The sequence below is a fragment of the Numenius arquata genome, chromosome 2, assembly GCF_964106895.1.
Source record: "Numenius arquata chromosome 2, bNumArq3.hap1.1, whole genome shotgun sequence".
In the NCBI taxonomy this organism is placed as follows: domain Eukaryota; kingdom Metazoa; phylum Chordata; class Aves; order Charadriiformes; family Scolopacidae; genus Numenius; species Numenius arquata.
The window spans coordinates 38,583,855-38,598,857 of record NC_133577.1 but is presented as its reverse complement, the minus strand read 5'-3'; the positions used below and the strand labels follow the sequence as shown (position 1 = coordinate 38,598,857).

General features: G+C 38.2%; 1 protein-coding gene across 23 annotated transcripts in view; it reads left to right on the top strand.

Moving 5' to 3' along the window:
• Positions 1-15,003, top strand: part of PPM1B (protein phosphatase, Mg2+/Mn2+ dependent 1B) — a 62,867-nt gene that overhangs the window by 14,001 nt on the left and 33,863 nt on the right. For 6 of the 23 annotated variants that reach the window (XM_074144342.1, XM_074144333.1, XM_074144345.1 and 3 more), the window contains exons 2-3: positions 3,254-3,369; positions 13,476-13,620. The gene's annotated coding sequence lies outside the window, so the exon portion shown is untranslated. Of the gene's footprint in view, positions 1-483; positions 537-3,253; positions 3,370-5,311; positions 5,660-13,475; positions 13,621-15,003 lie in introns of all 23 variants that reach the window. The other 17 variants (XM_074144337.1, XM_074144343.1, XM_074144336.1 and 14 more) reach the window with 5 other exon arrangements.

Genomic DNA, 15,003 nt, shown 5'->3' with positions numbered 1-15,003 from the left:
AGGAAATGGGCACAGACGTGAGCATAAGAAATTCCATCTAAACATGAGAAGGAACTTCTTCACTTTGAGGGTGGCAGAGCACTGGAACAGGCTGCCCAGAGAGGTGGTGGAGTCTCTGTCTCTGGAGACGTTCAAAGCCCGCCTGGACATGTTCCTGTGCAACCTGCTTTGGCAGGGAGTTGGACTAGATGATCTCCAGAGGTCCCTTCCAACCCCGTATCATTCTGTGATACTGGAAGTCACGTAACTGTGGCAGTGTTAGCAGTGTCACCAGCCATGTTGCAATCCTAAAGTAAAAGAACATGCAATTAAATGTTGACTTTAAAACTTCTATTATAACTAAATTAAAAATGCCCATTTCTTCTCTTGGGTTTTCCCCAAACGCATAGCCTGCTACAGATGTTGATATGACTCCCTTCACAGCAGTCATTCCAGTTTAATTAAATATCAGCACTTGCTGACAAGAATATCTTTATTCTGTAGGCACGTGAGAGAGAATACAGCAGAACCCAAAACTTGACATAGCAGAGGTCATGGTAAGAAGTTTGACAGAAAGCTCCTGAGCAAGCCAAGCTGTTTTTCTGTACTTTTTGTTACATTTGCAAATTTCCTTAGGGCATAATGAAGGTAAGAGCTGCTGCTGATCTGCTGTGGTGTTGGCATTGCTCACTGCTTAATGTGGAGCTAGAGTATCTAATCTACTCCCTGCTTCAAACATAAGTTTTGTGGAACTGCAAAGGGACTGAAGTATTTTGGGTGAAACATGAGTAATCTCATCACTGGTAGAGACTAGAATTTGCAGTTGTTTGTCAGGCGCTGGCTTGCTTTGTGTCCAAGAGTTCCCGAACCTCAGGTTCGGAGATCTCAGTAAGGTGAACTGAAAAGACATAAGCAATCTGAGTTTCAGAAATTCTTTGTAATGCACATAATGAAACATGTTTAGGTGTTCTTGGCCATTTGCTATTCTTTTCCACTCCTTTTCATCCCTCTACTTAAAATTTATTATAGAAACTGGTGGCAGATAGAGTTATGAACACAAAGTTTTTCCTTTTATAATCTCTGCTGTTATGGTCTTGTTGCCAGATACCTTGAAAATTAGCCAGAAACTCAATTGTTTGATGGCAGTGTTCACTTGTTGAGACCTGCTTGTTTTTATGCACAGCGTTCTTACGTTTAGGCTTCAGAACATTTGATTTCTGCAAATTGTTGAAGCCTGGAGGTGATTCCTGTTCACTGTTTCAGGCATCCTTGCTATGTTATATAATAAATAAAGCCTTTTATTTCACTTGCTAAAAGCATTAAATACTGCTTTACTTGGATAGTGCTATCAATAAGTAGCTTATATCAGCCTGTAGCAAAACATTTCTGGGGCCTTTGCAAAAGATGGTGACTGAAAATAGCCAGCATGGCTCTACTAAGGGTCAGTCATGCTTCACCAACTTGACTGACTTCTGTCAAATGACCAAGTCTTCAACTGAGGGGAGAGCAGTGGATGTCAGCAGCAGATAAAGAGTCATTTGAAAGCGTGGCTGATGGTTCATACTCTGCCTAGACAGCAGTTGCACCTGGAGTTCCTCAAGGGTCTGCTGTGACCTACGTTCTTCTCTTCCCTCCCCCCGCACCCTCAGCCAATGTCTTTATCAATGACCTGGAGGAGGAGGTGGAACGCACCTTCATCAGGTATGTGGTAGACACAGAACTGGGTGGATCAAAGGCAGGGCAGCCATCCTGAAGTACTTGGAAAGGCTAGAGGAGTAGGCCTGTAGGAATCTTAACGAAGTTCAACAATGGTACATGCCAAGTCCTGCTTCCAGGATTAGTAACTTCCCTGCAATGTTACAGGCTGGTCGGATTGCAGCTCTACTGAGAATTACCTGGTTCTGGTGAACAGTAGGCTGAATACAAGTCAGCAGTTCACCCTGGTAGTGATGAAAACAAACAGCTTTATTCCCCTTTAGTTGGCATTTGTTCCAGATGTTTCCAGGCTGCGTCTGTAATACCGCGTCCAGTTTTGCTCACGTTATCCCTACCCCCAGCAAGAACAACATTGATAAATTTAGGGCAAGTCCACAGAGATGATCAGGGAGCTGCAGTATGTGACCTGTGAGGGCATGCAAAGAGCCTTTTGTGGCCTTGTTTACCCTGGGGAAGAGATGCTTAGGAGGGACCCAGTAGCAACCATCTGGTATATACAAGGGTGGTTACCAAGAAGATGGAGCCACTCACTTTTCTGAGATGCACAGTGGGAAAACAGGAGACAGTGGTCATAAGTTGAAATGGGTGGATATATGTTGAAAATAATTCTTTCTTGGTGTTGAAAAAGAAGTCTTAGAACTTTACAGTGATCGATATGCCTTGTGTCTTCACTTGCCTTTACCCATTATTCTGAACCTTGTAGTAAAACAAAGCCATTTGTAGAGCATTTGTTGTTTGAAGTTATGGGGGGGGGGGGGGGGGGAAGAAACTGAAAAAGGAAACTAAATCTCAGTTTCTCTGAGATTGGTTTACTTCCCTCTTTGCTCAGGCCTATGAAAATAAGCTGTTATCCTGGATGCTACATGCAGACATCTCCAAAACAGGGAAGGCTTTAGTCAGATTCATGCTGCAGGTAGTACATACTGGTATATCCAGGCATGGTCGGTTTAGATAACTTTGGGGAATAGTCATGTGTGTTTCTGATTTTGATTTTAAAGAGATCTGTGGTGGCTAATAACAGGCTTCTTTGTCATGGTTTCTGTGCTTCAGAATAAGTTTGAATCTCAACTTTTAGCCTTTCTTTTTCTTTGAGTCCAGGATCTAGATATATTCTTGTAAATGATTGCGTTAGTATGCCAGACTTTTCCATCCTCTCAACTTAAACATGCATTGCATGTGCGTAAGTATATGCAGGCTCTCGCTCTGTTGCATGGCTGTATGCGTTCCTGGTTTGGAAGTGGATTTGCTTATACCTCTGTGAAGGTGGTACATACTGACAGTGGGGTTTTTTTGGCAAGTAGTGGGCATTGAATGGTGTAGCCTAGATGGCTTCATACTTTCATCTTTAACACATGAAAGGCATTCACATAATCTTTTGCTGCATTACCTTGGACAAGTAGGATCTTCTTGACTAACTTGGCTGCTTCCAGTGGTTCATGTATTTTATTAGTTCCAGTCTAGAATTTGCTATTAAGCAGTTCTTGAGCTATAGATTTTATTGAATATTGTGTTGAATTAGGAGAGAAATTGGTCAATTCTTCCATCTTACTACTTTCAGACTTGCAGGCTCTTCTGCTTTATTCACCCCTTATATACAAGGAAGAGTCTGTAAAGTGAATCTTTATCAGAAGGACAAAGCTCTGGAAGAAATTTGACTTTTGTACTACGTTCAAGGTAAGACTTTAAGAATTGTCTGTGATCAGATGACTAAAAGCATGAATACTGAGGCTTGCAAAACGGTACCAAGTTCTTGGCTTCTTGCATATTATACTATTCCTACAGAATATTATGAATATTTATTAAGTATTAAATGCTTCTGCATAATTCTGTGGAAATGCACTAATAATCAAAGGCATATAAACTAGCTGTGGCTGTGTTCCTTAACTAAAACAGCTAACTGAGTTGCTATATGTAATTAATGTTTACTATGCAAAGCTGTTTTTTGGGTAGCATAGGTGTTCCCACTTCTAAAACTGATACACTAAGCTGCATGATATAAAATTGAATGTCTTACTAAATTGCTGGTGTCTTAGTAACTCCTTTTGGTTTACTTTGAGGTCCTATGCTGAGTTTGTTGTAATTTTGCTGTGAATGCAATATTATAGTTCTTGAGTGACATTCCCAGTCCATTTCAAAATATCAGGAAATAATTGCGATGCAGAGGGCAGATTTGCTGCTTTTTGGAAGCAATGATATATGCATTTCTTTCAATAAAGCCATAGCTTCCAGCACCTATACAGGTGTCATACATCTGCAAGTTAGAGCACCGATCAAGTAGTAGGAGCCATTGACATCATTCAGCAGAGTGATACCGTTGCCTTCAGTTTCCATGCACGGTTTAACACAAGGTTTAGTAATGTTTATTGTGTTGTTCCCATACCAACCCCCGGGGAAGAGTAGAGGACTAGGGGGATAAAGCCTGCAGCAAAGTGGAATTCCCTCCAGTGGGATCAGTAGTGGGGAGAATGTTGAGGGACTGTCCTGTTGACTGGACTAGCATCGTGTTCATGGCACTCAAAGGGAAGGACTGAAAAAGTGATTCAGAAGACTGGAAAGGCATGTAGCTATCCCTTGCAGAGAGGGCAATTTGTGTAAGAAGGGGAATACAAGGCCATAGTATCTGGCTGTAGTATCCAGCCATAGAACAGATGGTGGAGACATTCACATGGAATCACTCAGAAGGAAGTAGGAGACGTTTTGGGGATTGGAAAGTACAAGTACTACTTAATGTAGGCAGCTGTTGCCTAATGCTAGCTCTTCAGTTTTGGGGGTGGTGGAGACCTACTGAAACTGGCACTCATTGTGCTGAATTCAGCACCTGTTTGAAGGCTCAGATCAGCAGTCTTCCGTTCATGTACCTATTTCTAATTTGTTGTGACTGTGTGGTTCTGTTTTTTATATAGTAGGTTTTACTGAATTATCAGTGTAATCCCCAAGCTGCATGTCTACTTTTCTTTTTAAACTGCTAAATTCATCAGCTTCTTTCAGTTGTCATTCTGCAAAAGCCTGAATACTTGAGTATTCCTTTGTGAGCCTTGATGATTTATTATTTTTTTTTATGGATACCTAGTTTAATCCAGGCAGTTTGTTAAACCTGGTATAGAATACACGTAGGTTAAGCTTTACATGTAGTAAAGTGGTAAAAGCTTTGGAAGATATAAATCATTTAAAAATATCTTGACATGTTGCCTCTATAAATGATATGACAGAGTAGAGTGTCTTCCCCCTTGCTACAATTAATGTGTTCTTTTATGCGTCTTTGTGCTAAGATGTTCCCATCACCATTCAGTCCAGCAAGGGCATGTCTTGCAGCCAACAGTGTACAGGAGCAGTAACCTTTGGTGGAGCTGGTGTCTTAATCTGTGTTATCCAAATTTGCCTGCAGCTGATGTCTGACCTGATGAATAGCATAAAATGAATGTTGAATTATTAACATGCTTGCTTCCCGGAATCCTTTTTGCTGTCAAGTCCATGTAGACCTATCATTACTGCATTGACTGCCTGTTAATGCCCTTAAGCACCCTCTCTAATATTGATTTCTTGAAAACTGGCATGGTCTTCTTGCATGTTAGTTTTAACATTCTTACTGATAAAATTGCCCTTTGAATTTTTGCAGGTGTAGTTCGACATGTATTGTGGTACTTGCATAGTGACAAAATTAAAACAGTTTTTACTCAGTAGATATATTTGAAACTTCAGCATTGAAATATATATTGCAAATCAAGAGTTTAAATTGTATTGATTAAAAGTGAGTCAAACTGATTTATTGTGAAACTGAAGTTGCAGTACTAATTGGCCAAAACTTTGAGTATTTAAGCTTGCAAGTTGCCAAATGGCTGCTTCTTGCCAAGCACTCCTCTGTTTAGATGACAAGTGAAGCAGTTCAGATAGCCTCAATGCAGACACCTGAAAAAGATTCCATGTGTCCAGGCAACGATACTGGAGACTGCTGCCAGAAAAAAAGGTAATGGAAATTTGCTTCACTCTGCAGTTCCTAGAGATACTATTTTTTTAATTAGACTTCAGACTTTTTAAGAAAGTCTGATGGAAAAGTAGAGCATGCTATAAAAGTGCAGGGGGGAGTACTATGTTCTCTGAAGTAGTCTGAAAAGCCATCTGTGATCTGAAACCCAACTTTCTATGACACACTGTGAATTGAATAGTATATATCAGGTGATTACAGCTATATTGGTCCTGTTACAGTATGGCAATATATCATTACATATCATGTGGGATCAGCTGCTTCTCTTAAGCATTTGTTTATAACTGCCTTAAGATGCTTTGAAATATGCCTTATTTGAAATGAACCGAATCAGTTCAACTGGGTTGATTTAGGAAGATAAGTCTGTGTTAGCAATAAGGGAGTGACTTTCTAAGCAAATAGACCCTCTTAGACATTTTAAGATGTTTTCACATTTCTAAGTGCTGATTCTAGTCATGCTGATCCAGTACTGTTACTCAAGTGCCTTTGCTAATAGGTAGAAAAAAATTCCTTGACGTGGAAGAGATTAAGGAAAAAACAAAGTGTTCTAAAACTGTAAACGAGGTATAAAAATAACTGTATATTTTAACAATTCTTATTTGGAAGCTTCAGTTTCTGTATTATTTAAATTAGTTCCTTTGGAACACTGTGTATGTGTAGGCTGTTAGTTGACATAACAGATGCTTGAATTATCTCCTTCCAAATTGTGTGCTTTGCAGTAAACTTTAAAATGCCTATAGCATAGTAAGTGTTAATATTTGGCAGCTTGTAGTACTGGTGTTCTTATGGTACTGACTTGAATGTGCTGGTGATTATTATGGTGTTGAATAACCTTTTTTGGCATTTAATTTAACTCCTTTTGTGTATAAACCTAGCAAGTGGTAACATGGCTAAAAAAGCCACAAATAGATCCAAGTGGCTAAGTGGTGTGGCAATGCCTCCTGTAACTGCACAGGTACATCAGCAATGTCCAAGTTGTGGTTTTGTTGTTGGTTTTTTTTTTTAATCTGCTGTGATGGCTCAGTTTTAGTTCATTTGTATCTGAAGACTTGCCCTTAGAGGATGGGGGAAGAATAACAACCTTACTTACATTCTTGAAGAGAGGTGAAGTTCTTCCCCTAATCATCAGTATCATAAAGAAATAAAAAACTACTCTTGCTATCCCTGATAGAAGTGATAAAACTTGATTTCTGTCATTGTAAAACATAGCAGCATTAGGGAATTCTTACTGTATTTTCTGTACCTGGTGCTAACTGAAATAGTGTAATTTTGATCTTTTTGCTTGTTTTTTACTCCACTTTGCGGAGTTTAAATTCCTTCTAAATTTTGGATATACTCATTGTCCCACTTAGAGTTGTGCATATTATACATGTAAGAGAGGGGGAAAATGTGATTAGTTCACATGCATATGTTGTAATGGCTTAATTCCTGATAGACAAAATGGGATGCTATTGTGCCTTTGAGAATCCTGTGTGGGATATTTGCTCTAAATGCAGGATCTGTACAGAAAGAAATGTTCTAGAAACAAAGTTTAAGCTTTTTTTTTTTTAAGCTTTTTTTTTTTCTATCAGGAGCAGGAGAAGTATGAGATGTGGTATTGAAGATAAAAAAAGTTCTTTAGTATCTTCAATGGTAGTAGCAAGACTTCATTCAAAAGCTGACTTGTAAATGCATTACTGGACACTAGATGCTAGGATGAGATTCTCCACCCAGATAAAAATTAACTGGAGCTCCCAAAAGTTGTTAGCTGGCTTATACAACACTGAATATTGTTCTGAGAAGAATTAGTCAAGACAGCCTTCTGCAAATAACCTGTTCTTCCCCTTTGCGAGCATTTCCTATGAGACACTTGCAATGCTATTAATCCTTTGAAGACTATCAAGCTTCCTGACTATGTCCTACAGCTAGAGCATCTTAAAATTTTGGAGCTCAGACACCTTTGCTGTCTTAGCAATGAAAGTAAAAGATTATGTCAGGTTTCTTACCTTTTTATCCTACAATGTTTAAAAGTCTACATCTGTGGAGTTTTATTATCCAAATGCACATACTTTCTACAGAATTAACTGATCTGAAATCTGTTGCTTTCTCTGATTTTCCTGACAACTGCTTCTGTAAGAGTTTATCATCTTACACTTATTTTTTTAAAAGGCTTAGCAAGAAAGTGCTAAGCCCTTTTCCACTGCATAAACAACAGAGAATGTTTTTATTTGCAAGAATAGTTCTGAATTTGAATAATACCATAGTTTGCTAACACCTTGCTCTTTTCCTGGGGAAAACAATGACAAACTCTGGATGCTCTATATAATACTGCTATAGTAGCTGGAGTGGATGAGACAGTTCACTTCTGTGTGAAGTGAGGTGTTGTTTAGGGACATGCTGTTTTGGCCCAAAGGACTTCTGAGTAGATGTGCCCCGTAATGTTATAAGATAGCAGGTATGGTGGATTCTTTCTCAGAACATTTAACCAGTGCTCAGGCTGTGATTTCTGCTTGTTTTAAGCAGATGGATATTTACAAAATCTAAGTAATCCAGCTGGAGTGACTGTATTTTTTTAAACATTGGTTTGAAGGCCAGATGTTCACAGAGGCAAAAAATGGACAGATGGTTGCAATCTGACTCATTAGCTATTGCTATCTAGGTGTTCTAGCTAGTAAGATGATAATAAATTTGCCTTGTGGGGAAGCACCGTAGGAATGTGCTCAAAAGATAAATACTTCAGTGATAGTAAACATGATCTGATGTTGCCCATGCAAATCACTGTGGTGTGTCTGAGCTGGAATTTTGAATCCCCATCAGGAAGATGGATGTTTGCAGGCTCTGCCCTTTGCATTAAGAAAAAAGAACACAAAGCCATGCAGAATATGATCACATCTTCCTCAATCTGCAACTCCTTGATTGCCATGGGAGGAATATCTAGAACTTTACTTATGCTATAGTCATAAAGTAAGATATGATAAAAGCTAGAGACTTGTGCAAGCTCTTCTCTAGAAAGTTTTAGCATCCCTAATAAATACGTTTTTCCAAAGTATAAGTCCTGTGCTTACAATCCTTCTTTGTAGTTTTAATTAAGACTTTTTTGTGAAGGAGCATTAGCACATAAATGCAGTACATGTACATTTTAACTCTTGAAGATATTCTCTTCGCCTTAGTTAAGCTAAAGATCAGATAACTGAAAATGAAGAAGTTTTGTACTTGGATATTTTTACTGAAGCATGTTACGTGACCTTTCTCTTCAGCATTCCTGAAACCGAATGTTTGAAAAGCTGTCCAGCATTACTGATTGAGAGACGATTCCATATTTCTGTGCTTGACTTATGCTAAGCATAACTCTGATGTCTTACCGGAGAACAGAGAAGTGAGTGCTTGCCAGTGATCTCCCAGTAGGCAAATGTAGATTGCATACATGCATTCTGAATTCTAGTAAGGTTGGCTTTTGGTATTCCTTCATCTTTTGCTTGCATAATTCACCAGAGTTTGAGGTACTCATCAGCTGGATGAGCAGTCTCTGCTTCAGGCATTCAGTTGTACCAGTATAGCTAGCTATGTGGCTGAGCAATAGACATTAGCATGGAAACAGGAACGAGAAGCTGAGAGCTAATACCGCTTAAGCTACCACTGCTACTAAGACATCTGTATAGCTATAATGTGAATTTACTGATCCAAAGCTTACCTAAAAGAGAACTACAGAGAATTTAGGAATTAAAAGAGGTGCCTTACAAATATGTATTAAAGATAGATCTGGAGGAAAAAAGTTCAGAATAGCTTAGGGAACTACTTTCTAGATGTATCAAAAGGCAGCTTTCCAATGCTGTAGTTAAAGTCCATCATTTGTGAGGTGATATTTAAAAGTATGGACCTAATTAAAATGTTTAACCCATAGTATTATCAAACTTTTAGACTAGTGTAAAGTATTAGTCTAATACTGTGTTCTTTTTGGAAATTCAGCCTTGAATAGTTCAAATTACTAACTTGCAATAAAAGTTTGAACTGCAGACTTCAAACTGCTGAACTACATTTTCACTATAACCCCAAGTAAATTTATTTCAAGGCATTACAGTTTTAAGAAACCCTGGTTATTACTTCTAAAATGCTGTGGAAAGATACCATTCTTTTTACAAAACCATAAGACTAGATGAACTGCTTCAAGAAGGATAAAGCACTTAAATTACTTCACAGAGCTTTTAGTTTTGAACATTTGTTCATTTTCCTTCCTTTAACTGTTGGAATAATGAACATTTTAATTCAGCGTCCACATTTGAAGAGAGAGGGGGAGAAAAAACAAAAAAACCTCCCACATCCACAAAAACACAAATCAAGGCTTTGCCCAGTCTTGGTTTATTCACGGTGTTTTTGTATAGAACAAAGAACCACTTGGCAAATGCAGAGAGAATTCATTATCATTTTATTACAAAGGATGAACAACTTTCTCTTTAGGGTGAAAGTTGTACATTGTCTCAAGTAATTACACAGAAATTAACTCCTGTTTTAGTGTGAACTTCGTCATATATGTAGACTAAGGAAGAACTACTGTGGGAACTTGCAGCACAACTAGAGCACTCCCTTATGTGTTCTTATATTCCTGGAAAAAATCAGATAACCTAATGAATGCCTCTTTTAGGAGAGGTTTACGGTATGTTGGGAACATGCACCAGGGAGGTTGCAGTATACTAGCTACCCTGTGGTAAGTTTACACTATTGCTCTTTTCCTTCTCCCTCCCAGTATCTTCTACTGCTGCAAAATCTTTTACTATTTTCTGTGTGAACCAGTTTACAGTTCTGGGGGATTGTATCAGTGGTGGTGGTATGGTGATGTCATAAGGTCAATTATGACAGATTATAGCTTCTTCTGTTGATGTTCAGGGAGTGGGTTGTTTCGTTTGTGTACTTGTTTTAAACCAGCAATGATTTGGTTATCTGTAAAAGGTCAGAGCTGTAGCTGGTTGTGGGGCAGAAAAAAAACAGTGTGTTTCTGGTGCTTCTGTTACCAGAAACTTGGGAAGAACTGGATATTGAGGGGGTTTTGTTTGTTTTAAACATTAGGATTTAGCTTGATGATTATTAGTGCTTTGCCATCAGGACTATTAAGTATGTATTTGATTATTAGGAAGACCAGCATATGATGCCTACCTTTCTGTAAAATAACATGGTAGGGTTCTTTAAATTTCTCTAGACTGCTTTTTTTTTTTTCATGTGCTTACTGTTGAATATTGGTTTTAGTTCTTCAGCAGTCATTTACTTACAATGGCTTTGGCTGTATAGTCTTTCCCTTCTGAAGAAAATACTGTAAACATAGTGAAATTCAAATTCTTTATTAGCCAAAGAATATTTAAGTTGTACTCAATTAAAAACTATTCTGCTGTAGAGTATTGGTGTCTGAGTAAGAAAAACTATAAAAGGTTACTGAACTAACTTAGTTGTAGTCAAATATTAAGTGTTTACATACCACAAGGATTTAAGGGCCCCAAATAAAATGCTTAATACATCTTGTAATTTCATTAAGCCTCTAATAGCAAGCATTCTGCTTTATTCTTGTGATGTAATTTATGATTAGCAATCTGGATAAAGCCATCTTGTTTCTGTATGTGACCTTTTTCTACACGCAAATTATTGGTTTTGGTGGCTGTATCGTCAGTCTGAGTGTCTTTTCCTATGGAAAAAGACTGTGCAGCTTTTCTTTGGAAAAGTAAGAGTCACGGCTGTGCAGAAGTAAGTAGGAGTAACATCCCCTCTTTGTGCAGTGTTCAGTGGTGGAGTACATATCTTAGGATATTTTTGTGTTTTGAGACACTAAATACCTGTATTTCTTACTTCTGAGAGTTAGGGTAGATAGAATTTGGGTGAATAGGAGTATATGCTGCAGTAAGATGCTCTTAGCCCAAAACGTCTGCATTTGAATCTGCCCTACTGTAAGCAGCCTGTCTTGGGGCTGACAGTCACCCTTGTCTAATGAATGTTCTCACATCCTCTGTAGAATAGAATAATTTGGGAGGGGTCAAGCCTCTTGCTTCTGGGAAGCGTAATGCTTGTCTTCCGTCCTGCTTGTGTGAGTCAGCTGCTTCTACAGGCTACTGGAGTGGCATTAGAACTGAGCCTCTTGAGCATTTCATCATGCAAGCACCCCGTACCCTCACAGTTAAGGGGGTCTTCTGAAGGTGGGGATGGGTGCTTGTAGGGAGCTGCGTTCTGGTCACACATTCTGTGTTCATGGCCTAGTCACTGGTGTATTTAAGAAGATGGAATTAAGCTATTTTGTGCAACTTTGTGAATCTGCACTGCTTGTGTTTTGTTCTCTTTTCCTGAAGTTCTTGGATGTGGAAACAAGTCTTCTTACTGATAAACTTTTTAACTTTTTTGGGAGGGCTTTTGCCATGTGTCAAATACAATGGTTTAGGATACTTGCTGTATATTTCTTTCAAAATACTTTTCCAGAGTTCATTAATGATCTAGTGGATGCTGCTTAGGGTGTAGTTTCACAATACTCTGAGTAAATCTGAATCGGCAGCAGCTGCTGGTTCTGCATTTCTGGCATTGGCACTTGTCTCATCCTGCATTTCCTAAGCTGGTTCAGAGAGCTCAAGTGGCAGAAAGTAATTGACATTTTTTGACTTCGTTTGGTTCCTTGAACCGTCTATCCTGTTGTGGTGCCTAAGGAGGGAGAATGTTGGGGAAAATACAGCCCTTGCAGCAGTGTACCATTACAGGCATAAAACTTACTGAAGCCCTACAATTCTTCTTCAAACAGTAGCAAAGTATTCTTTCTTTTGACCAATTTCTTGCTTGTGACAATTTTTGGTAGTTGAAAAGCACTATTTAATCTTTGGAAGAGGCAAACTATAATGAAATATTGTCATAGATCCATTCTATGATCAATGGGCTTAAAGTTAAGGTCTACAGTGTGTCCCCTTTATCACTCATTCAGCTCATCAGAGTGCTGTCATCAGTTTAAAATCATCAGTGTTACAGTAAGGCTTGTATTTCCCTCATGCCTCTGACAAAACTGGCTGTTATCCAGAATTCTTCCTGCAATAGTTCCTTCTACCAGCGTACTGTCATGGTAACGTTTGTAAGATGCAGTGGTTTATGAGATTGAATATGTAGTCCCTGATCCATGAAGAAATTTGGGCATTTTCTCCTGTTCAAAACAAAGTAGATGCCTAGGTGCTTTTGCAGATAACATCTGAATTGTTAGTTACCTGCTACTTTTACATTTCAAGCTGAATTTATAGTTAATTTTATAACAACTACTTTTAAAGAAACATAATCATTCTTACTTCAGAGGAGCTGAAATACTTTTGCTATTGCAAAAGCGTATTGCTTTTGTTTTAAACTTTGCATTTTTACATCTAAGCAGTAGAATAAAGAGCTTATGAATTACACATGGTGCACTTCATGGATTTAAGTCTTGTCAAACACTTAGGGAGTGTGCTCTTGTCATTTGAGCAGGTGAATAAAATTAAGCAAATAGCACCGTTATGTTAGTAGGCATACAAAAGCTATTCCTTCTGTCACTAAATTTAGGGAATTGAATGCCAGGTAGTAGGCTAGATGACTTTTTAAGTGTTAATCTGTGCTGGTGAAGGAAATGGGGGGGGGGGGGGGGGGAATATATCTGATTCTTTGTTAGCATGAATCTTTAATGTGGTGTTCAGAGAGAGTACTGAAAGGTCTTTTGACATCCAGGCATAGTTTTAGTTCAAGCCCTTCTATTTAGGAAAAAGTTGTATTCATGAAAGAATTAATGTACAAATGTGTTGTAAACCATCTGGAGTAGCTAACTATTTTCTTTGTTTCTTTCTAGGAAATATCAAAATAAAGCAGATGTTGTGTCCTGTACTGTTGTCTCAAGGTTTTGCAAGTCATTCTGTTATGTGCTTCTTGGCAGCAGGAATGTAAACTAATTCTGTCAGCACTGAACTAGAACCTTGACAAGGTTGCAATTACAGGTAAGAAAAAACTCTGCTGCTTGGAAATTTATGGGAAGGTATAATCACTTTTACTTTGACTGTGTTTTAATTTGTAATTGACCAAGAACTTAACAGAAATTTCAGAACAGATTGGATAAAAGGATGTGTTTTTTCTTTAAATGCATTTGTATGTTGCTTAATCTTATTTTTAATAGGGAGGAAATATAACTTAAAGTATAGCTTCTCCCTGCTCTAGTACAAAGCACAGCTAATAAATAGGGAAAAAATGTAATTTTTCAACACTTAAATGCCTGCTGACCCAGATTTTGAGTAAGGTATGTTTTCACACAAAAGAATGTACAGTGTCAGTCAGTAGAAGTCATGAAGTGTTTTGCCACTGTGTGTTGAGATCAGCTTACTACCTGTGTAGCTTTTTTCCCCCTCAAGGTCTCTATTTCCTTAAATGCACTAATAGCAGCAATACCACTTAAGTTACCTTGTTTTTTCATTGGTTACAGAAAATCTCTAAATTTTTGTTACAAGTCTGCTGTAGCTTCAACTCTTGAATTGCCTTTTCAAGGGTAAAGGTTGATGTCTTCTTTCAGGTCAATGAAAATGTTTTGGCTGCTGGTTTTGTATCATAACTTTATGTGACAATGATGGAGGTAACTCTTGTCCCACTACTCAGTCACTGTCTTCTGTGTTTGTATAGGAGAACTACAAGTTAATGTTCTTTTACTCCTGACTTCTTTTTTTAAAAGAAAAGATAAATTTAATGCTACAAAACTATGTTAATTAAAAACTCAAAAAACCAACCACACCACCACAAATACCTGTCAAGATTATATATCTTGGTTTGTCTGTTTCTGAATAATTTAATTCGATTTTAAAATGGGGCATTTTGAAGACTGTCCATGAAATAGCTTTATTACATGTGCTGAATCTGCATAATTATGATCAAGTTAACACCTTTCAGGCTTGATTTCACAGTTTGGTATCTTTGGGAAGAGTTGTTTGCCTTAGGTGCACTTGGCAATAGTGGCAGGACAAGAGTCTGGACTGTTGGTATGAAGCAGTCTTACTCTGAAGTTGGATGATGCATGGGTCAGTGGCAGGTTCTGCTGAGGAGGTGGCATTGATTGTTCTGCTGCTACAATGAAAGAAAGGTTCAAATCTGTTTTGGGTTGGTTTGTTGTTGTGGGTTTTTTTTCTGTCATCTGGAATATTTGTACTTAATTTGCAGTGACGTAACAGGTTGAAAAAAGGCACAACTCTTCTTACGCTGTACAAGTCATAGAGTAATTTATGTTGGAATGGACCTCTAGCATTCGTTCAGCCCAGCTCTTGTGTCTAACTTCCTCAGGTTTATGTGAATCAACAAGTCACCCCTCAGTTATGTAAATAAATCGTTTAGTGTTTTGC